This window comes from Alexandromys fortis, unplaced genomic scaffold (genome assembly GCF_014885135.2).
Source record: "Alexandromys fortis isolate MF-2015 unplaced genomic scaffold, M_Fortis_MF-2015_v1.1 scaffold_202, whole genome shotgun sequence".
NCBI lineage: Eukaryota > Metazoa > Chordata > Mammalia > Rodentia > Cricetidae > Alexandromys > Alexandromys fortis.
Genome location: NW_026068077.1, coordinates 1,130,093 through 1,155,536, shown reverse-complemented (window position 1 = coordinate 1,155,536; position 25,444 = coordinate 1,130,093). Strand labels below are relative to the sequence as shown.

Genomic DNA, 25,444 nt, shown 5'->3' with positions numbered 1-25,444 from the left:
TTAATGGCAACAAATGCTAGCATGGATGGGAGAAAAGAGGAAGACCTATTCAGTGCTGGTGATAGTGCAATCAGGTGCAACCAATACAGAGATCAGTGTGGAGGGTCCTCAGAAATCTAGAAACAGATTTACTACACGATCAAGCTATACAATTCTTGGGCATACACCCCAAGGGCGCTATTTCCTGCCATAGACATAACTGATCCTTCATGTACGTCAGTGCTCTGTTAACAACAGAGAGAAAGTGGAAACATCTAGATGCCCATCAATCTCTCAGTAGATAAATTGTTGCTCAGAACACCTTGTTGTGGCACACCTACCCTTCACAGGACGCAGACCGTTCACAGTTCCGCACACGGGTTTAATACGAATTTATGAATTCATCAATGGCTGCCGCTTTGAAGAGTTTCCTATGTAAATCTACACTCATCAGAGTTATGCATGCATAAGGACACACAGACACGCCTCTGTTCTATGTTAGCCTTTTCCTATTCAAAAATTTAAATTTTCATTTTGATATTTTTTTTTATAAAATAGATTCGTCTGCATCTAACACGTTCCATCCCAGTTTGATTTTCAGTGAGATGACATTTCTGAAATATTCACCTCTGTGTCCACCTGCACCACTGAGAGGTGATGGAGGGAAATTTTTAAACCGTGGTACCGTGATTTCTCACTTAAAACCTGACTCTGAAAGAATTGGAATTGGGGTGGAGAGAGGGGGGAGTCCAGAATGAGTTGGGAGGAGAAAAAAAACATGACCAAAATACATTGTAGGGGAAAAAATGTAAAGGAACTCAAGCAGTCAGCTTGGTATATAAATGTGGTTATTTGTGTATGTGTGTATATCTTCAGGGCAAGGTAAGGAGATTGCAAACCTCAAGCAATTAGATGTAAGTAACTCCAGTTCTCAAATAACTACTTTCTTCATCCACGAACTTGAATCTGAACTCTGTGCTGTACATTGTGATGTGCCAGGTTTAGCTATATTGAATTTCTCAAGTTGTACTTGATGGGCAGAGCCGAATATGGGTATGCACAGTTTAGTCACAGGCTGTGAGTCTAACCTGCTGAGTATATTCATCTTAGAGCACTGTTCTCTGGAAGGATAGCATCAGAATTAACACTGGTTACCACAGTGTTTATGGCTTTAAGACCAGAAAAATCGATGTCAGTGTAACCTTTCTTAATATTTTATGAGATTATAAAGTAACTATGTAGTTTCCTCTTTCCCTCCCTCTATCCAGTATACACTCCCATATAACCTTCCTTGTTCTTCAAATTCATGGTCTCCTTTTTCACTGATTGTACACACATACACCATACACACACACACACAAACACTAATTTGTGTATTCCTAAATACATAAAAACACCCTGTTAAGTCTGTATAATGTTACGTGTGTGTGTGTGTGTGCGTGCGTGCGTGCGTGCATGCGTGCATGCGTGGGTGCGTGTGTGTGTGTGTATGTGTGTTTGAGGAAAAACAATTTGGTATTAGGTAATCCATTAGTGTGTCTCAGCATCCCTTAGCTGTCTGGAGTTCTTTGTGTAGGGTTGAGTCCTCTCCAGCTCTCTCCGTCTATTGTTGCTCCTGTTTGGATCATGTCTAGGAAGTCATGTCCGTGAGACTTATGAGTGTAGCTTCTGGCATTCGTCAACAGCACCTCCCTACTCCCCGTCCCCCTACAGTCTTTCCACCCCTTATGTGCGGAAGCCTTAGGCGCAGGAGTTGTGTTGTGGAGGTTTTAGTCTCTACTTGGCTGTACAGCTCTGCATTTTGATTGCTTGAACTTCCTGGAAGATTCACAAGTAATGCTGCGTCTTTCCACTGCTGGTGGGAAGGTGTATTAATTATTTATCTCATTGCTGTGCAGAACACTTGGCAAAGGTGTCTTAAGATGAGGTGGGATAAGTCTTAGTTCACAGTTTGAGGAGACAGCCCGTGCTGTAAGGAAAGTCACGGTGGCAGTGGGATGAGGTGGCTGGTCACAATCTACCCACAGTCACAGCAGAGAGAGGTGAATGCTGACACTCAGGTTCTCTTTCTTCTTTCTGTTTACTCTAGGTCCTCAGCCTAAGTGAGGACGTAACAGTGACAGCCATGTCCAAGCCGTTATGTGAAGCAGGAAGAGGAAATCCAAACAATATTCTGAATTAGCCTGCTTATCAACAAATGCATAGCACACATTGTGTGCTTTGGCTTTCTTCTCAAAGACTGGATTTCTAAAGCTTTCTGCTGTGTATGTGTTCAGTTCCTTCTTCTCCTTGTCTTCCTCCACTTTCTTCTTCTTCATCTTCTTATCTCCCTTTCTTTGTCTCTAGTGTTCATGAAACAGTGCTTTCATGTGCAGCTCACGTTGGCCTAGAACTCCTTATGTAGCCCAGGCTAGACTGGAGCCTGCAATCCTGCTTCGGCCTCTCAAGTATTGGGATATCAGGATTGGGCCCCTAGGCACTGTTCAGACTCTTTCTTTATAAGAAATTGTCAGTTCTGGAAGCAACAATACCTTGGGTCTCAGCGCTAGGTAAATCCTAACGTCCTCTTTTTGTTATACTGCAACAAAGTGAGTTCACACTAGTGCGAACATGATTCCACTGTTGTGCTCTCCGTGGCTTCCCTTTCCCTTCCAGCATTTTATTTAATAAGGGAAAAGTATAATTGGCTTGCAAAAGAAAAAAATAAATCTCAAGTTACATGAAATTTTAGCCTGTGGTGGCTTATGTAGGGCAACTGCTCCTCAAAAATTCATATTTGAATTGTGATGTTCTTTCCGCATGAATCCAGAAGGGCAGTTTCTCACTTCTTAAGAATCTCTTTTTCTAATCCATTCAATGAACACTGCCTCCTCCCATCCCCAGATTCCTATCAGAAGCTGACCCTGCTTGACTTCATTTTTCTGTTGGGTAATCCTGGGAGCCGCTGTCTCTAGGCAATGGACAGGTGCCGAGCACACACAAAGGAAAGTCAGTTATAATAGCAAAGTATCCTTTTAAAGAGGGAACCCTTCCATGCGAGGGAACTAATGGTGTAAAAGCCACGCAAAAATGAATACTGGGAAAATGTCCTTTTAGGGGAAAAATGCCAGTGCTAAAAATCAACGAAACCAAGTTCACTATTGGCTGAACCTCTTTTAAGTAAACAGTGGGCCGCAACTGTCCACCTGACCATGACCTCTGAAATTTAAACAATATTGAATCTCAGATGGCAGGCCTCTCCTCTGGGAAGTCACCAGATTCTTGTTGCTCTCCCACTGTAGCAGATTGGTTTCCGCCTGTGTGTATTCCTCAGCTTAAACTCCGCTCGTCTGCCAGCCATTTCAGACGTCCTCCAAGCTTTGCGCCCATAGTAGGCAGCTAGGCAGGTTCTCCTGGCTGACCTCAGTTAGAGACTGAAGTTCAGGAGGAGTTGCTTTCTGGGAAGAGTAGCCAGTGGCTAAATAACATCTGTGTTTTGGGGATAACTTTCCACACATTGAATCCACATATAATCAATCTATTTTTAAGTGATTTGATAATGACTGATAATGACAGTTGTCTTAGTCAGTGTTCTATTGCCCTGAAGAGACACCATGACCATGGTCATCTCTTATGAGGAAAACACTTAACTGGTGTAGCTTGTTTACAGTTTCAGAGGTTCAGACCATTATCACCATAAAGGAGGGCATGGCAGCATGCAGGCGGACATGGTGCCGGGGAAGAGGCTGAGAGTCCTATGTCTTACAAGCAACAGGAAAATGGTCTCTGTTATGCCAAGAGATTTTTAAGCAAAAGAGACCTCACAGTCTGCTCCCACAGTGACACACTTCCTGAAGCAAGGCCACATCTCCTAATAGTGCCACTCCCTATGAGCTTATAGGGGCCACTTACATTCAAACTAACACAGTATGTGTCAATAAAACCGAAGAGTAAGCATGCAGACCACTCTTTGGTGGGCATGAGTTCTCCCACCTAAGCTTTAATTCGAAGAATTGAGTCATGTTTCTAGTTGAAAGACAGAAAAACTTCCTGAAGTACAGGAGACATCACACAAAGTTTACAGGCTCCTGGACCACAGCTATGTCAACAACTGAGAAGTAAAATTAAAATGTACCCTGGGTTCAAAAATCAATGAAAGGCATTTACTATGTCTAACCTGAATGTTCATTCTAACCCGAATGTCAATGAGAATGCTTTTCTCTGCTTAAGAACTATCATGTAGAGATATTAACATTTGCTTTCTGTATATTTGATACATAGAAAAGACACCGCAAATTGATAGTTTCAACAAATTTTAACTTCATTTAAAATAATATATGCCATATTTATATGGTAATTATTAGAGTTCCATATTTAAAACATAAGAAGTATGAAATACTCCAGCAAATCATAGCTACCCCTACAGCCTTTGTCTCTCCTTGCCAAACACAATGTTTTAGGAGAACTATAGGCAAATGTTCGAAGGTTTCAGGTTTCATTACTGAATACATTCCTATTCAGGGCATTTCAATGTATCAGATATTTGGCATCTAAACAGAAAATGTCTCGATCCATTAAATGGATTTATAAGTCCCTTAATAAGTACTTTCTCTCAGTGAACTCATGACATTGATGTTTTGCGTTGTATCTTGATTATTTTCTTTCCCTGAGTTTATCTTACAAACATGAACTGACTACTAATAAACTCAATATTAGAAACATCTCTGAACGGATCTCTGAATTGGCAGCAGACATACGCACATCTAAATGGATTACTGAGGAACTCAACATACCTAACAATCTAACCACGTCTTAAAGTTCTCAACGCCTGGAATCAGTACTGAGCCCCCGGAAGGCCTCTTCAATAGACCTGTTAATTACTTATAGAAAAATGTCACTTTCCCTCATAAAACTGTGTTGCTTGGGATTTTTTAATATCAAACAATTCCCTCCCCACACATGTTGCATAGAAGAGAATCTTAGGCTGCTCGTTTTTCATATGCATCTATGTGTAGACTCCTAACTGTGCCATTGAACGTAAGTGGCAGGAGAGAAACATAGGTTTCTCTTCTGAGGCTTTACTCCGCAGGATGAATGTCTCAGCAGCTTTCTGAAAGTCTGCCCTATGATAAGAGTATGGAACTGTGGACATAAAGGAAATGGGAAGAGAACACCATACTGCACCAGAGCAGAGATTAGAAAACAGTGTTGCAAGCTTTGAAAACAGAAACCAAGCTAGTAGTCGGAAGCCCTGAGCAAAATCACTCTCCAATCCAAACTGGGTGTGAACCAGCCTCTCTAGCAAACTACAGCCTTCAAGGAAGGAGCACAGCCACTCCGAAGTGGAGTTTCAGGCCCATCACTTGCGGTTTCTGTCCCCCTGTGTTGCTCTTCATGACTGAAACATGCCCATGGCACCGCACATTGGCTCCTTCGACGAGGAGGAAAAGGGTCAAGGGAGACAGCACCGCCAGTGTGTTAGAGATGTGACACCAGGTACTTACACCTCCAAATGCTTCCAGATCACAGCCTCGGGGACTAGCTAGCCCATTTCTTTACGGCACTGTTGCTTCCATCCGCTGTGGGAATTAGCATAAAATGATAGAGTAACCGGTTAGAGCTGGACAGCTCTGCAGAACGTCAGATTATGTGAACACGGAAAGACATGCGGGACACGGTACAAAAGCTGAGTGATAAATAGATCGTCTATACCTTCTGTCTGCAAAAGGGAGGCAAAATCTGAGCCTCGGTGCCCGCTGCTCTCTTGTGTAACACCGAAACCGGCTCAGTCCTTCTGACAGGGTGAGAAGCGCGCCCGCAGACAGTGTCTGGGCGGTCCTAGTGCCTGCTCAGGTTAGTAGACTAGCAGACTCCACAGGGCCTCCCTGCTGTGTCTTTCAGGGGCTGTCTCCAAGAGGTTTGAAGAATGTCAGTCTGGCTAACCGGCAGCCACAGTGGGCATTGTGTAAATAAGAGATTGTAAATAACAGCAAATGATAGTGGGCTGAGTAAATAATAGTTTGCTAATATCATTCAGACTATGCTGTGGAGAATAAAAGGTTTCGAGATGAAGAAAGTGTGCTGACAAGCGTCAAGGCAGAGGGCCCTCAAACAGGAACCAGTTTTCACAAGCACCGTGTTTATTGAAATGCATTTATTTTGTGGAGGTTTTTTTTTTAACCCACATTTAGATTGCAAAGGAGGATCACACACACACACATACACACACACACACACACACACACACACACACTGTTAACAAGCACTCTGGGGTTTTAATAATTGAAGACTAGCCTAGCCTGTTAAAAAAAAATGCAAAAGAAAACAAATGGAGACCTGACCTTCAGGAGCTTATTCTGGGGTGGGGGGAGCAAAAAAATGCAAGCCGCCCTTTCACAGGGGCGTGGCTTGCTCCGCCTCTGTTCATTTCCTCCACTCACAGCCTTCCCACCTACGCTGTTTGCACTTTCTTTGACTTGCTATCATTTAACCATTTGCAAAAGATTCTATTGCATTTACTTTGCAAAGTAACTCTTAGGCGATTACTCAGCGCGTGGTGGGTTCTCAGTAAGTAGCTGAGAAAAGAATGAGACAGGCAATAAAGGGAAACACAGCTAAGGAAGCCAGTTTCGGAGCTGATGAAATTCAATTTACTGTATCTCTCTAAGCAACTCTTTCAGGTACCACTCTGGGGACACATTTGCCTCTTGGGAGCTCATAATTTATTTTCATTTGATTTAATTTTTAAGAAATGTGTTTTTATTATGTGGATGCATATGTGTATGTGTGTGTTTGTGCGGATGTATGTCACATGGGTGAAGGTGCACGCAGAGGCCAGAAGAGGGTGACAAGACTCTTGCAACTGAAATTCAGACAGCTGAAAAACGGCCTGATATGGACGCTGGGAACCGAACTCGAGACCTCTGTCCTCATAACTACTGAGCCATCTCTTTAGCCACATCATAATTTAAATTAGGAGATCAGTCTATGCATGTAATCACAAAAAGAGCATATATGTAAAATATTCACCTTAAGATAATGGGTATCATAAGTCATGTGTTTGGATGCTTTGGGCACGGGTGTTTCTGAAACGGCGTTTCTGTTAAGAGATCGAGTATGGGGAGCCGGTTAGTATACATGAAACTAGAATCTGAAAAGTCAACTTCATTGATACTTTTCTAAAAAAAAAGTTCATGACAATAGCAAAATTGGCAGAAGGAAGTGGGAAGGTAGGTGTGTACCGCAGGCCTTGGACCATAGCCTAGCCTTGGCAAATGGTCAGCAGGAGGATGTCCAAACCTAGTAGAGCGGTTGCCTCTGCCAGAAGAAGTGACATCTGCCAACTCATGTCCAGGCAATCCGGTGGAGTGTGGTGTTAGAGAACTGGTAACAAGACATGTTAGGCAGTTAGTGAAATTACCTTGCGCGAGTGAGAAAGAAACACGCAACACTCAACAAACCCACTTAGAGTTTATTAGGGGGGCGCACAGGCCTGGGAAGTCAGTGTGCAGAGAGAGGGAGGAAGATGGTGCGACCAGCTTTTAAAAGCTGCCTAGCACATGCGCACAGGAGGTTGACATGGCTACGTCATACGCAGATGACGGGGCTCACACATGCACGCAAGGACTTAGCTGTGTCATACGTGGATGTTGCAACCACACAAGCAGGCAAGGGCTTAGCTGAATTATATGTGGATGATGCACCCACGCATGCAGGCAAGGGTTTAGCTGAGTCATACATAGAACTCGTAGGGCCCTTTAACATCCCCAAAGGCCATTAGTCACTTCTGCCTGAGGGCTTGTCTGCATCAGGACGACCCCTAGAATCCGGAAGTATCAGCCTTATGTGGCTGAAATCATTACAGTTAGTACGTACGCCAGAGAAGACGAGACTTCAGGGTTCAGCTAGGAAAAAAATCCAATGAAAAATTCTCACTATGAAGAAATCAAAGAGTTTTCTATTGTGAAGATTAGAGATCTACCAAGGCTTATACTCAAGGAGGGGAAATGATGGTTTTAATAATCTAAGGACCTGAAAAGAAGATCAATGACTGGATTGATCTCAAGTCTCATATAGATCTAAGAGCTTTAGCTGCTTGGGGAAAGAAATGTAAGCACAAAAATTCTGTAGGTTATTGCAGAGTCAGGTTAGCCTGGAGCATAGTTCTGGCTTAGTGAATGAATGAATACTTGGTTGAGCCTGGTAGACTAGGACTTGCTTCTCTATTATATGTCTTTGTGCATCTTCCTAATTTAGCATGGCTTTAAAAAGATAATATTAACTGCTGAAAAGGGTGATAATGTCTCCTTAAGAGATGCTTTTAAGTACCAAGTATGACTTGGTTAGAGTCAGAGAAGTAGCTATATAGCAAGTAAGGGGCCAAAGCTGGGCAACCATCTATAGCCTTTCTTTCTTTCTTTCTTTCTTTCTTTCTTTCTTTCTTTCTTTCTTCCTTCCTTCCTTCCTTCCTTTCTTTCTTTTAGTTTTTTTATAAATTGCTTTTATTGACCTAAATATTTTTTCTTCACTTTCTCTTCTATGAGGTTCAGTGTGGTTGGCTTTATGTTGAGGTCTTTGACCCATTTGGACTTGAGTTTTTTGCATGACAAAGATATGGGTCTATTTTCATTCTTCTACATGTTGATATCCAGTTATATCCAGCACCATTTGTTGACTATACTTTCTTTTTTCCATTTTATATTTTTTGCTTATTTATCCTTCTTTGTCAAAAATCAGGTGTTCGTAGGTGTGTGGATTAATATCTGAATCTTCAATTTGGTTTCATTGGTCCTCCTGTCTGTTTTTATGCCAATACCAGGCTGTTTTCAATACTGTAGCTCTGTAGTAGAGTTTGAAATTAGGGATCGTGATGCCTCTAGCAGTTGCTTTATTGTACAGAATTGATTTGGCTCTCCTGGGTTTTTTTGCTTTTCCATATGAAGTTGAGTAATTGCTCTTTCAATGCAATGCCCATCCAAATCCCAGCAAAATTCTGCACAGACACTTGCTGATATGCATGAATTCTAAAAGGAAGACCTTACTACAAAAATTGTCAAATAAGCAATAAGTTGCAAGGGATTATTTTAGGTGGTATTTTAGTGTTGGAGCAATAAAAATTATTTCCATGATAACCTTTAATGTTTTTATTAAATTACCAGGCTTACTTCCTGACCACAATCCACCTACCCTGTATTATGTTTTGTTATGACACAGTTTGAATACCCTTTCTTGTGTGAACTAAATTAGCTATTTATGATATCATTATCACTTATTTGTGAGGAAACTCATTTCTTCACAAGAATTTTGAGCAGAGATTCTTGGAAAGATCTTAGTTGATATTTCTACTGTGTCTGGTGTTTATGCAATTAGAAAAACAACACTGGTCATAATTAATAAACCAATTTTAAAGTCTACATTGGGTTTCGTGGACTTTTGAGGGGTAAATGGTTGTCCCAGTATTTAGATACGTTTACAGTTCGAAGAGTTAGCTCCCAGAATATCAGGATATGGCAAATGCCCACAGTTGACGTATTATGCTAGTCAGAGGATGCCAAGATTGCTGAGAATAGTAAAAGTAGATAATGAGAGAGGAGCTCATGGGAGCAGACAGCTGCTCACTCACCATATGCCTGAGAGGTGCTCACCAGTGTTGGGGAGGTAGACACTAGCTCACCAGGGTGGAGAGCAAGGCTATGGGTCATTACTTCCTCAGGCTCACAGTTGCCTGCGAGAGAGATTGTCCTCAAACTTCACTATGAAGTTTCAAACTACAAACTCAGAGAGTTCTCTTCTAAGATCCATGACTTAACTAGCTCTGGGTAATTGTCTAGGCTTATGGTACCCGGCATGATTTTTCTCCTATGGAATGGGATTAAGTCCAACTAGAAAGTTGCTATTTTTAAATCTTTGCATTTCTTCCTCAGCATGGAATAGGAATTTACCTTCTTCTGTTCTCATAACAAGCAGATATTAGTCATAAAAAGATAATAAAATATTTTTTATTTTAAGCCAGTATTTTATATTTAAAATACACTATTATGATGGATATTCATGAGCCCAATGGCTAGATAATAATTAATATAAATTTATGTCATGTTTTATTACCCCATTTCAAAATTAATTGCTGGCTTAATTATACATTTTTTTGTATTTTCAGTTACAATTTTATCACATTTGCATATGTGTGAAAATGAAAAATTGTTCAACTCTGCCTTTATTAACCTTTCCAATATTACATTTTTAGTAGTGTATAGTTTATAATTGTAATCTTATGACTTTATATTATCTTCATATAAATGTTTAACTGCTCTCTTTTTTGATGATCATCTGAACATTTAAAATTATTACTCAATTGTTTGATGTGACCACTCTCCTATATTCCTCCAGCCTACTGCTTTTCAGTAGAGTTATTAGGCTGTGCGTATTTATTTTACAGTTTCATAATTCTACAACTATGAATTCTACTTTCTGTTCTTGTGAGCCTGCTATGGAAACTGTGGTTCTCTAGCAATTGGTTCATTTTCAGATTTCCGATTTGACTGAGGCATGGTTCCCAGAGTGCCCTCTTGCTTTCTACTTCTGCCTTTAAGTCTCTCCTGTTTTTACAATTTCATAGAAGCCTAAATGACTAACATTAAGCCATGTGTATTCAAAGAGTCTAATTCGATGAAGAAGAATGTGTGCTTCCTGTTCTCAGGGCAGGAGGGGGCAGAGACTAACAACACTTACCACTGAACTCTGAAATCCGTCACTGTCTACCCCGCGGATAACATAGATCTTTGTCTTTTTAAAAAATAATTTGAACTCATTTGAGTTTAAAGTGGTGACTTTGAAATATTACCTCCTCTATGTATTGATATATTCTCTCTTGTTTCTTCCTGGCCACCATTCATTTCTAATCTACAGCATTTTAGCTACATATATTTATCCATTTTTACTTATTTTTCCCCATTTGTTTGAACTAGATAGTGGAAATACATCTATTTTAATCTTTAGATACATCGTGGACTTTATAGTTTCAATAAAAATTCTGAATAAGCCTGAATGACAGCTAATCCTTTCGAATGATAAAGTATCTGGAGCATTTTGACCTGCAAAATTATCCGCCAGCTTTCATATTATTTAGTTATTTTAGCTCTCTACTCTGGATATACTAATCAAGCTTTGATGTGTTTTCCATGCTTGGACTGACAGCTTGATTAGAATTATCTTACTTAACCCTTCCTCTCAGAGATCAGGTAGAACTCTACGTGGAAGTAGAAGCAGAAGGATTTTAAGAGCCCAAGGGGAAGGATGACCCCAAGGAAACAGTGTCTCCCAGACACACAGGACTGATACACATATGATCTCATCCATGTCATCTTGATGCAACATTGAGAATTCATTTGTCAAAATGACTTTCTAATTCCTCATAAAGGTTTTTTTGAGTTTCAAATCGGAAACCACGTTTTAACACACCATCTAAATGTTTGGCCTCATCAGACTTCTTTGACATACAGAAGAGTTCATAATTACAAAAGGAAATATTAGGTGGTTATTGTCAGATACATGAAAACACTGAATTATCCTAAGGAAAAAATAAAGTCAACAGCTGAATACACACACAATCACACACATATTCACACAAACGCACGAGGGGCAGGGTTGCGCTATGCTTCACACAGGTGGAGGTATTAGATGATCACCTCAAAGCTTGCCATTGTGAACATTGTTTAAATAACTTTAATACTGTTGGAGTGAACTAATTCATAGCATATATTTATTCTTCAAAGAAATGGATCATCAAAGAACATACTTCAGTGGCAAAAGCAGCTTGCCATCTGTTTGAGTTAATAAAGCTTTATCCAAACACAGCCGATTTCATTGGTTTGCACTGGTCTGTTCAAAAAAGTCAAGCAATTATAATGTGTTGTACATAAAGCTATTTGGCCTGTTGTATTAAAAAAAAAAAAGGAAAGGAAGGAAGAAAAGAAGGAAGATGTAACGTCTGTGCTACTACGTGTACTACGGTACTAGGCCCGTAGTGCGGAGCCTGCATTAGGGACCATTAGCGAGTCTTGGGCAAGGGCCCTGGAGACTTAAACATACAAACACACACAGACAGAGACCCACGGGTCAGCCTTGAAAGAAGAATGCACCCTTTATTGTGGTCAGGGGTAACTTATATTGGGTTGTGACCACGCCCCCAGCTCTCCAGATCTTTCAGCTGCAGGCCCACCAGAAATCATTCCCCTGCCATCAGGGTCTCGTGCTCAGAGCAGCTGCAGGTTGCTCAGAGCAGAGGAAAGTAAGTTGTTTACAGGAAATTCAGGTTCTGGTGGGCCCCAGTTCCCAACAGGCAGAAACCACTGCTTGCTTAAAGATAAATTTTTATTGAGCATATTGAGAATTTTGCTATCATTTTACTTTTTCTTTTGGCTTTTTGAGACAGGGTTTCTCTGTAGCTATACTTTTATATATTATATTCTATTTAAGGTTTATAATTTTTGTCCCATTCTAAAAAGCAATATCTGTATTTCAGATTATATTATGTTTTATGAATATATCATAAATAAGGTGCTTCCTGAATATTATGTAGATTTCTTCTACTTTTTCCTGTAATTACCATCCTGACCCAGAGATCTATGTGACTCACTTAAAGCTGAAATTAGTGCCCCAGAGTACAAGCCCTATATAAGGTTATGGCCACATTTTCCTCTGAGAGATACCATCCATCAAACATCTACTTGGCTGTTCAGGGCCAGACCTCTGGGGAGGATATCCACACCCAGTGCTATTAGAAGTGATTGAGTCTCTCTCGTTTGCAATGTTACTGTCTTGGTTTTGGCCTGTCTTAATTGATATTTCTCAGGCCTTTGACCTTTGCAAATATTTCATGTCACTGTTTGTTTGATACTATATTACCAACTCTCCATTTTACTGGGGCTTCCCAAAAGGCAAAGTGGCTACTGAATCAACAATCAAAATGATAAATGGACCAGTATCCCAATCAAGGATAGAGATGTCGGGTACCCTATGGTTTATCTTGCATAGCCATCTTTGAAGCAAAAAGGAATTTCAGATTATCTTCTAAAAATATTTTATATCATGTTCTTATCATTTATGTGACAAGTATTTACAAACCAGATAAACTGTGCTCGTTGGAGAACACCCACACCTCATACCAACCACGGTTCCATGTCGACATGTGCGCCACCCAGACTTGACTGTTCTCCTTCCTTCTGATCTCATGGGGATGTTTCCTGCTCATCTGCTTCACTGGCTCGGTTTTGTGGAACACAGTGCTCGTGTTGGGCAAGAGACCGACTCAGAAGCAGTGTGGCTTTTCCTGCTCCACTGTGGTTCCCTACGATAGACACAAACTAGATGGATTCTGATTTGTTAAGCTGAGAATATTAAAGATTCTTGGCTGGTTATAAAAATGGTTTCGGTGTGTTTAGTAGGGCTGTACCCATGCCTGAGCATATGAGATTAATCCCAAGGATTCGCACGGTGGGAGGAGAGAACCAACTCCTGCAAGTTAAAGGCTGCTATTTTCTAATATGCAGTCACATATACAAATAAATAAATGGGAAAAAAACATTAAAAGTACTTTAATGACCTGTTCCAAATAATCGAGGGGCAAGAAAAGTATAGTGTTTATACCTTTTTTTTATATATATAACTCACTCGGACCTGGCTGTTTTGCTATAGGAACACAAACTGCCCTAATGCAGTCTTAGCTAAGTTCCCCTGAAGTTCTTTGCCCTCTCTGAGTGTTTGAATTAAGGAACCACCATCACATATAGAAAAATGGAGGGCAATACATCATGTAGATAAGCAGAACTACTACCAAAAATCTTATGTTTACTTAGTGGCTGCCACTAAGTTTTTATGATGGGAGATGTCCCAGGCTGTCCTTGTTCTTATCCCAGACTGAACCTGCATTGCTCAGGGACTTAAATGGCATACACTGAGAACTGCAAACAGCATCCTGAAGAACTGAATCTTGGAACTATTGAACTGGAAAGGAACTCTTTAATACGAAAACAAATGCTGTATTCTGTTTTGAAGTAATCAGAAGCGCCAGACTTCCAGCAACTCCCTGGTCAGAAGCATGAATTGAAGGACGCAGGAAGCTCCTTTTCTTCTGGGATGTGGTCAGCAGAGTGTCCCCATTTACCACGAGTGTTCATTTAATCTTTATTTTTATGGTAATGCTCACAATGATGAGATTTCAGCAATTTTTTGGGGACCCACAATGTGTCATCTGCTGTGTGCCAGCTATCAGCCCAGGGCAGCACAATTTGCAGGTTGCTGCTCTCTAAAGATTGATTTAACTTATTTTCCTTATGTATACAATAATCCTGGCTGTGCACTGCAGTTTCTACTAACGTTTCCTCATTCAAAATATGTGATTCATATTATTAATATCAAATTATAATATTTTCATGATAGAGAAGAACTTAACTATGGAATTAATTTTGATCAATTTATTTTACTAATTTTTATAATTTTGATCACATTTGTTTGTTTGCTTGCTTGCTCCTCTCTGCCGTGTGTGTGTGTGTGTGTGCGTGTGCATGTGTGTGTATGCAATGGAGACCAGAGAAAAGCTGTGAGAGTTGCCTCTCTCTTACTACCATGTGGGTCCTAGGGATCTGACTCAGACACTGACAGCAAGCTCCTTTGCTGGCTGAGCCCTCTCACCAGCCTGATGTCTTTATTTTAAAGTCAAGCAAATTGAAAGCTATAGAAATTTAAGAGTGTAAGACCCTCATATTAGCCTGAGTCTACTAAAAAGTTAGAGCCTGAGGAAAGGCTTTAATGCTCATGCTCTGTTGGTAGAGAAATGCCAGGTTGATGGCAGCAAAGGAAAAATGGTTGCTTCTGTTGCTGTCAAATCCAATCCAGGATCTGAGCAAGTATGTTTCATTAGAGTCCATTATCTCACACAAACAAGGAAATTGGTTCTTGAGCTCATAAATGAGGTCCAAAATGATCATAACCTGTTAATGAGATTAATGTCTAAACAATCAAAATTCTATAATAAAAGCAAACTAAAAGGAAACACATAAATCCACCTACTATCATGCGCTATTATTTTGCATAGTCTCTCATTTGAGTGTACAAATTTGCATGTTATAATCAAAGTCCCCTCTGGAAAGTTCCGTAAACTTTCCCCCAAGATATGCTAGAGGACAGGGAGGCAAGGATGGTTCAGGAAATAACACACTTGTTTACAAGCAGGGGGACCCAAGTTTAATCCCCAGAACACAGGTAAACATGCCAAGCTTGATGACAGGAGCGAACTTGTAATACCAGCTCCATGGTTACAGAGACAGGAAGATCCTTGGGCCAACCAGCTAAGCCTAAATGATGAATTTCTAGACCAATGAGAGACCCTGCCTCAAAGGCAGAGGATGGCTCTCATGAAGATGACACTCCGGGCTGTCTTGCAGCCTCCACACGGATACATGTATGTCACATAAGCCCATACACATTTAAAGAGAGAGTGTGTGGCAGGAGCAGACTGAAGTGGACGGAAGGCAAGTAAATCAGGGGAAGCCCCAGCATCTGAATGATCTCTGTGGGTTAATCTATTTACAGCAGGTAACCTGCCTTGGGCTGGTGATCATCACAGCTACTGGAGGTATCTTATCCACTTGTCTGTAGCTTTGCAGATTACAATATAAGAAAAAGCTTTTTTTTTTTTCTGGCAGTGTTCCTTTGTTGTGCACCGGAAATAACATGAATTGTATGATACTGATATAGCCCAGGATATGTGGTTTTAGAGTAATTAAATAAAGAGGGCTAACGGCAGGTGAGCATGGGTGGGCAGCTTTCCAGAGACGGCCTGCTCTCAGCACTGGCTCCTTCTGGGTCCTACTCCTTATTTATTCCCAAGAAATCTCAGAAAAAGTTTGTAACCACAACCATATGAACAAAAGAATTATGAAAACTTGTTCTTCCTTACTTTGTTTGTAGAACCATGCAACGTAATGATATTTGAAACATACAGAAATGCTTCTAATTGAATGTGGCATTTGTTACAACATTGAAAACACCCACAGGCTGAAGTGATCTAAGAGGCATGCGTGAGACAGGGTGCACAGGGGTGCGACTTAGCTTTAGTATTGGCTCTAGTTAAGTAAGAGTGACAGGCTGAAGACCACTCCCACTGCATAAGCAAGTACAGAAATATGAGTTTGATCTTGGCCACTTGGACAGCTAAATGGTGGCTCTATCAGCTACTAATAACAAATAAAATGAAAGTGTTATGTAAAGTGAATATTCGCAATACCAAAAAATACGCAAAATTGTCCGATAAATTTCTTATTAGAAAACAGCGCAAGTTAGAGAGCTGCAGACATCTGGAGATTGTTAGGAAAAAAGGATGGGGAGAGCTGCCCTACAGTGGAAGGCTCAGACATCACAAGAATAGTAATTGTCAGCAGTGCCATGCCACAAATCCATGATGGCAGCCGTGAGCATCGCCACCAAAAGGACGCCATAAACTCAACAAGTTGATATGGACAAGAATTACCTTTCTTTTATATATAACATTATGTTGCTATCATATTATTTGTGAAACCATATTGTAAAACAAAAAGGAATTTCCACATTTAATCATGGACCATTGGGTACAAACCAGAAACGTCTACACAAATTATGCCTTATAATAAAGGTAGAGTGTATAACCACTTAGTGAGAGTTGGAGTATAGTCAGTAGGGCACGATATTGGCACCCATGAGACCCAGGACTAAAGAATGAATAAATGAATGAGTGGATGAACGAATTATAAATAAACTCAAGCATGATTGCGCACATCTATAATCCTAACACTTGACTAGAAGAGGATGGAACACAGATAATGTTAGGGCAGCCTGGGCTACACAGAGACAGGTAGATGGATAACAGACAGATAATCTTAGATGACAGATAATCAGTGGAGTGACACTCTGAGTACTTAACACATTGTACTGGCACCTTCAGCCATCTGCCTGAGACAGAAATGTTGAGTTTTTCTATCACACCATGCTCAAAGTAAATAAAAACGTATTAAATATGTGAAAAATAAATGAACGAATATGAACTGTTAGGGAACATTCCTATAACACAAGTTTCCGAAACTATGAAACACAGAAGTTGAAAGATTGACACAGAAACATTTTGTAGTTACAGGAAAATAAACCAACTGCGCATTAAAGCTCGGTGAATATAATTACCAGGGAAATAGTAAGCCATCTATTAGAGAAATAAAGCCATCTAATAGAGAAATGGCCAAACTAGATGAAGAACAAATTTCCAAACAGAGATGTAATAGAATAACTGAAAAGATGCTGATCCTGCTCACAATTCCAGGGCATTCCAGCGTGAGTTAACTAGCCTTTGTCCAGGACGATGTCAAGGATGTGAAGGTTGAGCCCATTCATAAGTAACAAGACACTGAGAAAAGTCACTCACAGTTATAGCTTATCCATTGCACCTAGTGACAACCACTGAAGAACCCTGTCCACTTTTCATGTATTCTTTCTGACAAAAACAACCCCTTGTATCTGAAAAGATATTATCTCTGTATCTGTCAACTAAAACCACTTTTCACATTTTGTTAATTTATATAAAAAATCATATTCTCATTTTTTGTATCTATCCCCCTTAGCACAGACTTGCTTTGAGTCCTTACTTGTAGTTTTACATTTTTCAGGCTCTGAACTCTGGCGATCATCTCAGCATGCATATATCCAAACCCTTTCTGATGTCACTGGCTGGCAAGACCCTTTTGGGAGTTATAGATAGGGTATTATAAAGGACACTGCTGTGTGTCTTTTGATGACTGGACAAAAATTACACATTTGTTATGAGTTCACCTAGAAGATAAGACACTGGCTGAAAGATTTTATTATATATATTTTTTATGAGAAGGTGCTGCCAAACTTTACAAAAATGGTTTCATGAACCTCTGTGTCTTCTAGTGATGATATAGGTATAGATGAGACAGATAGGGGTAAAGATATTTTAGTTGTTAATTGTGGACTTTGTGTTTGAAGCCCTTTAAATGTCCTTAATTTGTGAATACCTGCTGGAGTCTTTTAATCATTTTTCTATTGAATTTTAGGGATTTCTTAATTTTACTTTGGTTTGTTAAATATGTGTGTGATGAGTTTCTACTCTCCTTCAGAGGATTGTTTTCTGTTTTTCTTTTGTTGTCTATCTCCTATACAACCAGGCTGTCCCTACCCTTAACTTTTAATGTCTTATCACTTGACTTTCCTATTTTCTTGAATTCAGTTTAACATGTTTTTCCTTACAGATCTTACTTTTGGTGCTCTAAGAATTCTCCAAGTTGACAAAGATGATATGATGTTTTATCTTGTCTGATTTTGCAAAGCACTAAAAATATAAAAGATTGGCACAATGTCAGATGTTGCAAGATGTAGTTAGATACCAATTATCAGTATGATTTTACCATGTAAATTAGTTCTTTGCATGACATTAGACAGAAGGGGTGCTTCAGTCACCCTTAGCATGAAATTCATCAACTGTGTGATATTTGTGAGTGAAACGAGCTGCCCTTGGCACCAGAACTCTTAACTATATAAGTAGACACATGCAGAAGATATAGGTGAAGTCATCAAAATCATACTTCAGTTTGTCTTTTGATTAATGTTTATTATTATGAAAAGTAAGAAAACATACTCACCATTGTGTAGAATACTAAAGGGGCTGTAAAAGATGCAGCCAGTTTCAGTGTCACTCGACAAATGGCTTGTGTGGCCTCAACTGACATGAGCTATTGTGCCCATACTATTTTAAACACTTTACATCATACATTTTTTATCTTTCTTGTTTTCTTGGATTTAAAGCAGCAATGTGATTAATTTTTCCTTAAAAATAAGATTATTTTCTTATTGTATTTTTTTTTTGGTTTTCAAGACAGGGTTCCTCTGTAGCTTTGGTGCCTGTCCCAGAACTAGCTCTTGTAGGCCAGGCTGGCCTCGAACTCTCAGATATCCGCCTGCCTCTGCCTCCCGAGTGCTGGGATTAAAGGCGTGCGCCACCACCGCCCGGCTTCTTATTGTATTTCTTAAAAATAAGGTGCCCCTTTTTTTTCTAATTATTGGAGACATTTTCTTTAGAGTTCACAGATTTATGAATCCTAGGATATTCTATAGTTTTGTGCTATCCATCACTCAACAACGACGACATCATGATGAGAGCCTGTGCTTCCTGAAGGACAATCTGCCAAGTCACCAACCATAAGGTACTATGTAATTACACCACCATGTAGTCATCTACTTCTGTTTCTTTTTATTTTGAGCAAATAAAATACAAAAACTATAATCAATATTATAAAACCAGTGAAGTCAGCTAGGGAAGTGGTTTCAGTCTCTGTCGACTTCATTTTTATAATTACTCTTCTACTACTCCTATCCTATGATGACTGCAAAGACTCATAAAATTAAATGTGCTTAGAGTGTTAGGGAAGATGGGTTTCTTTATTCTCCTAAGGATTCCAAAAGAAATTAAATTAATTTGCCTCATTCTTCTTGCATAATATGTGTTGTACATATCTTCCTTGTAAAAGAATTCCTCTTTATTGTTCTAACATTTCTCATTGAAATAGTTCCTAACTAAAAGAAATAGTTCCTAACTGCATCTCTTTAGACTCTTCTACAGCTGAAATACCCTGTGTATTTCAATCATGTCTTGCTGTACTCATATTTTGTACTTATATTTGATACTATATTCCTGTACTTATTAACTGTGAATGAACTACCATTCTTGAAATGAAAAAATGTCTTAACCTAGCCTCTGAGGTCTTTTTAGACCTGGGTGAACCTACATCACTAATACCACATCCCTTACATAAACTTTAATAGCTACCTGTCTTTGCACATGAAATATGCATATTATTAGCATGTATCTACTTTGAGCCTATATTCAAATTATTTTCTCTATTTGCAAATGTGGTTTCCCTTGTCTTTAACTAGTCACAAAGCCAGCGTGTCGACGCAAATCTTTGAATACCATACCATTTTATTATTCACTCTTAACCAAACACAGAGTCCACATGGATAAAATGAGTTTTCTTCTCCACTCGATGTCTGCCACATTTTGCCACACACTCATCCAACCACTCAGGTAGTGAGGAGAATTAAGGATCTCCACCTGGGAAGGTAACTCAGTGGTAGTACTTGCCTAGCCTGTTTGAGGACTTAGATTCAAGCTCCAAAACTGTAAAGAACCCCAATACAAAAAGAGAAACGCGTTTTACAATTTATTCTGAATAATGATGGGCTAAATTTCTATTGTAGAGTTCATATCTGTTGTATAAAGACAGAGATAAACAAATATGTCATTTCAGATGACAATTGGCAGCATGAAAACTAGAGAAAATGGGAGTGAGGAGATGTAAGAATGACGGTCAATGAATGGGTAATGAATGGGTAATGCTTTATTAAACTGTGACCAGGCAAGAATTGCTCACCGAAGTAGCAGTGGAGAGATGAATATAGTTTTCAATGTAGCTTTGACATCCCTTGAAGAGCCTCTGCATACTTCCACAAAGGAGAATAGAACTGAGTGCAAACCTCTAGTAGAACATTTGGCTTTCGAGAAAGTATTGACATTTCTTTAAAATATGCTTTTATGTTCTAGATTTATATAAAGGAGACTGACCTTTTAAAGTGTAAATAAATTAGTAGTATTAATGGATTTTCTCACAGATGGGGTTCACAGTGCTGAGTTGAACTGCAGCCATGGATCAGAGGACCTTTCAGGATTGTAACAAAAGGAACAGGACCTATAGGGATGTGCAAGTGCGTAAGTAGACAAACTCTGGCTCTTCCTCTAGCTGCTCTTATTAGAAGCCTATTTCAGTTTTAAAGTCCAAAATATCTGAATGTGTGTAGTTTTTCTTTTGCAATGTGTGCCAAAGCCCAGCTATAGAACTGCTGTGGAATATTATTTTTGTAGATGTGTCTCTGCTAAGACTCCTTCTAATTGGTTTAATAAAGAGCTAAATGTCCAATAGCTAGGCAGAACTTCCAGGCACAGAGAAGATTCTGGGGAAAAGAGAGACATGGAAGCCAGCCAGATACAGAATAAGTTATACATACACAATGAGATAGAGGCGAAATGGTCAAGACTACAAGATAGGTGATATATAAGCTGATCTTTTGACATGGGAACAACTCTGAGACTGACTGAGATATGATAGATTTTTTGGCTACAGAATCTTCATGACTTATTATTATATGCTATCTTTTCATATGGCATGGATAGAGATTTGGTTATCCATTCCAAACAAACTTGTTAAGTTAACAGATGCTTTTAACCTGCTCAAACATAAAACAAAAAATCATCTTTAGCTGACTGTGTATATACACTACACATTCCATACTTGTGTTAATACAGATATATATTACATTGTGTGTTACATTTAAAAGTTTGTGTGTTTTCAGAAAGAAAAAAGGACTAAACCCCAATGAGGAGAAGTAGTAGCCCAGGTGATCCAGTCGCTCAGAACGCCTCTGTTGCAGTCTCCTCAAAATTCTGCATCTAGAACTAATTCAAACCTAGCTAGGGTGGTCTAGCCTCACAGATTATCCAGCCAAAGACTTCAGATAAGCTCTATACTTTCCCTTCACACAGAAACTAAACAAAAATAATACAACTAACTCTCCCAAGACTTGACTATTATCCTAATAGCATTCCCTAAAAATGCTATCACTCTCGGATAGCAGAAAGCCATCTAGAGAAAATGTCACCCATATTCCCAAGAGGGTAGATGGTTTTTGGTCATTCAATGGATTATAGATTTTTATCATCACTTAGGGGAGTTGATTACAAGCAGTCAATGTTCATGATCAGGAAAAAAGCTGAAAAAAGGAGGTTAGATTCAGCGATCTCTTTCTGAAGAGAAAAAGGGGATATGGGAATGACAGGATAAAAGGGTAGATTATTGAATCTAATTTTAAGCTAGAAATCAATGAGTAGTCTCAAAGATTTTCCATTGCTATAAATTTTTATATATTGATACAAATTTCAGATTGTTTTGGTTATAACATATTGCATATATGCTTGTACTCTTCTTTAATGTATTGTACCTATGCAGTGCATTTAAAAATGTAAAGTTCTAGTCCTTGAAAGCAATTATTATAAACCATTTAGGATAATTAAGAAACACAGGTTAGTCATTCGTCATCATAACAATCATACCTGTAGCTCATGTTAGGTATGTTTGCAAGATCATACAGAGGTATATTTTAGATAGATGGTCTTTAAACACTTAAGAGACCTACAGAATGTAACATGTAAGACTTTTCATGACAGTGAGATATATCTGCTCCTGGCAGTACCAGTCTACTTCTGAAAAGGATGATGGGCATTGAAGAACCTCCATATGGAGTTTGCTTTTATTGTGGAAAAGTTATCCACTTGGAAAGAAACTGTCTCTGCCTCAACTGCTGACAGTATGCTGTCCAAATTGGATAAACAGGACACAAAATAAAGTAACTGCAAAACTTTGAAAAAACAAGGTTGCATAGTCCTTCAAAATTTCTGCTTCACAGAAAAGTCATATATGCCTGTAGGTCAAAGATGTATACCCCAACATTTCAGGGGACCATAGAGTGACTATCGAGACAGTCAGTTGTCTCTATTGTTTAATTTTGGAATCTGTTTTCTCAGTACTTCATGATGAATCAGGTAATATTAGATACTTCTAGAGTCTTTGATGGGGTTAAAGACTAAATAGTTATAGTTTTACAGTTTTTCTTGTTACCAAATTCAAAAAGAAACTTACATAATATTTAAGGTTGAGAAACATAAACCCTTAAGCTTTTTTTAATCTAAGATGTTTTAAAAGTCTAAAAAGATATTTTTAGGATGGTAGTACAAGTTATGATAGAAATGGTTTAGGCATAAAACTCTGCACTCATCAAGATAAGATAGATAATAGAACAATTTCTCCAAATTTGACAAATGCAAATGGACTAGACACTGTGAATGTAATTCTTACTTGATAATTGTTCTTATTGTATATAATTTTACTGTATTAGAGTTAAAACATTTCCTTTCTATTTAGACAAAAAGGGGAAATGTTGTGAGATATTTGTACACTGTGTGAAAATATATTGCTGTAATTGGTGTAATAAAAATTTCAATGGCCAAGAGCTAAGCAGGAAGTAAAGACAGTATTTCTGGGAAGAGGGAAAAAGTAGTGGGAGATAATCAAGACACAGAGGAGATGCCAGCGAGACATGGTGGGGGGAATCAGACACATGGAATGAAAGAAAGACAAAAGGCTTCAAGAAAAAAAAGTGTACGTTAAAATAAAAGCAGGTTAATTTAAATTATAGAAGCTAATTTGACAAGCCTAAGCTAAGGTCAAGGTTTCACAATTATTAATAACTCTCCATTTCATTATTTGTGAGCTACAGCCTAAGGAAAGTCTGATTACATAGAACAGTCCAGTTCTATTGGCAACACTGAAAGAGAAAAAGGCTTAAAGTCAACTCTGAAGGTCATGTGTCTTCTCTTGCAGCATTTCCTTCTTAGAGTGATGGAGAGAACCAAGGTATCTTCTAATCGGAGAACAGAAAGATCTCAAAATCTGGCAGGAACTAAATCTTATTGTTGGAAAAGCAAGGATATACACAAAGACATTCAGCTCTGCTTATAATTCAGAAATAAGCAAGCTAAGGCATGGAGAGAGTCAACACCGAGTTTTAACTTGGTATCTGAGTTTGTGTTTGACCTAAATTCAGTACTGTTCATTTGACTCTAGCACAACTGTGGCAAAATGGAAGGCATTTATTTTTGTATTTAAAATTTGTTCTCTTTTTTTTTTCTGCTATCTTTCTCTATTAGCAGGCTACCTTCCAAGTAAAGCCTAAAATGGTTCAATTTGGCCTCCAAACAGAATTCTTCATGTGTTTCTTCATGAAACTTGAGACTGCTTTCTATGGGACCAAGATGTCTGAAAGCCATCCATTTCCAAAATTGCATCATTAGAAGTCATTCAAATGAGATTCTGAAGCAATTTGAGAGAATTTTTAGAAATCAAAGAATTAGAAACTTCTTTTTTTTTTTAGTATCTCCTATATTTTTCCTTGTTTCTTTCATTTTGCTATTGAGTCATCAGGCTTGCTCACATCCTGAATTAATTCCTTTTCATTCCTCTTCTGTGCTGAAGCAATCTGCATGATTGTGAGCACATCATCATTCATTTCTCAGCTGACTTCAGCTCGGTTTGGGACCCAGTTGTTAGCCTGCGTGGACTGTGAGTTCTCAGCTGGAGGAGTTCTAACTGGTATGCGATGTTGTAATTACGATTTCCAGCTCCCGATTCTGCAGCGTGTTGCTTAGTTACTGAGGCATCCTCCTTACACTGTGATCTATACTCTCATTTTGCACAACTTCTTTTCCACAAACGCTATCTGGGTGCCCTTCATTGAAACTCTCATCTTTATGTAGAAAAGTGCCTAATTTTGATCACAACCTTATTTCCTAGAAAGGTGAAACTAATTCAGGGAGAAACATGCCGAACCATCACATGAACTCTAATTTCAGAAGTGCATGTCTGCTCCATGCTTGATACTGAGCAGTCATATACAGTGTTCTGCAATTAGTGATAACATGCACAGGCTAAGTTCATTCTTGAAAGTAAAAACCTTTTGAAATATACCAACAATGTAATAATTATAGATTGCATTTTTTAACAACTGACCCTTAAAAAATGTTTCCTCTAAAACTGGGCAATACGTGTAACATTTAATGTTTTTATTTCTATCATAAGTGCTAAAATATTTATGGTCTTTCTGTTTTCCTTTGTGTGCTGATTGACAACTTTCAGATACAAGAGAAATTTGTCTATTTTTGTAATATATTTTGTGCTGAATATTCATAAAGAAGACTAATGGGAAAATAAAATGTTAGTAAATCATATAAAATGCACGTTGCTGTATCAATAACAGTTGATTGTATGATTTGGAGTCACAGCAGCACAGAAAATTCATATAAAGAAGAGATTACATTAGGACAAATGAAGATGCAAAACTTCAGAGAATACAGAGTTACAGAGTTCAATCCCTAGAGCCAGCATATAGGTAGAAGAAAACTGGCTCCACATAGGTGTCTGATTTCTGCACATGTGTTATAGCATGTACACACATTAAAAACAATTAATTGATTTAGTTTAAAATTATTTATATTTTCTTTTCATTTTATTTATTTATTTAAAACTTTTAGACAGTATCTTTTTGATGTTTTCCCTCTCCCAACCCCTATCAGTTCTTCTCTATCTCCCTCCTCACTCAACTGTGTTCTCTCTCTCTCTCTCTCTCTCTCTCTCTCTCTCTCTCTCTCTCTGAACCTGGTACAGGTCTTATGGATGCTAGCATAGTCTCTGCAAGTTCATATGTAACTCGGTCCTATTGTGCCTGGAAGGCAGCTTCCTTGCACTGGTCAAGAACCTGAGACTAGTTAGATCACTGGTCT

At 38.8% G+C, this 25,444-nt stretch overlaps 1 protein-coding gene and 1 long non-coding RNA gene across 4 annotated transcripts in view; one reads left to right on the top strand and one right to left on the bottom strand.

The window, feature by feature from the left end:
- Nucleotides 1–5,815, bottom strand: part of Rab27b (RAB27B, member RAS oncogene family) — a 145,497-nt gene extending 139,682 nt beyond the window's left edge. The window contains exons 1-2 of one of the 2 annotated variants that reach the window (XM_050121704.1): nt 5,671–5,815; nt 5,463–5,537 (exon numbers count right to left, since the gene is read on the bottom strand). The gene's annotated coding sequence lies outside the window, so the exon portion shown is untranslated. The remainder of the gene's footprint in view (nt 1–5,462; nt 5,538–5,670) is intronic. The other variant, XM_050121705.1, reaches the window with a different exon arrangement.
- Nucleotides 5,816–19,082: 13,267 nt separating this feature from the next.
- Nucleotides 19,083–24,697, top strand: LOC126488315 (uncharacterized). Of its 2 annotated transcripts, none has more exons than XR_007588642.1 (3): nt 19,083–19,202; nt 20,668–20,764; nt 23,819–24,697. It is a non-coding gene; the product is annotated as an uncharacterized lncRNA (long non-coding RNA). The 2 variants fall into 2 exon arrangements; XR_007588641.1 differs by having other exon boundaries at nt 23,816–24,697.
- The last annotated feature ends 747 nt before the right edge of the window (nt 24,698–25,444 follow it).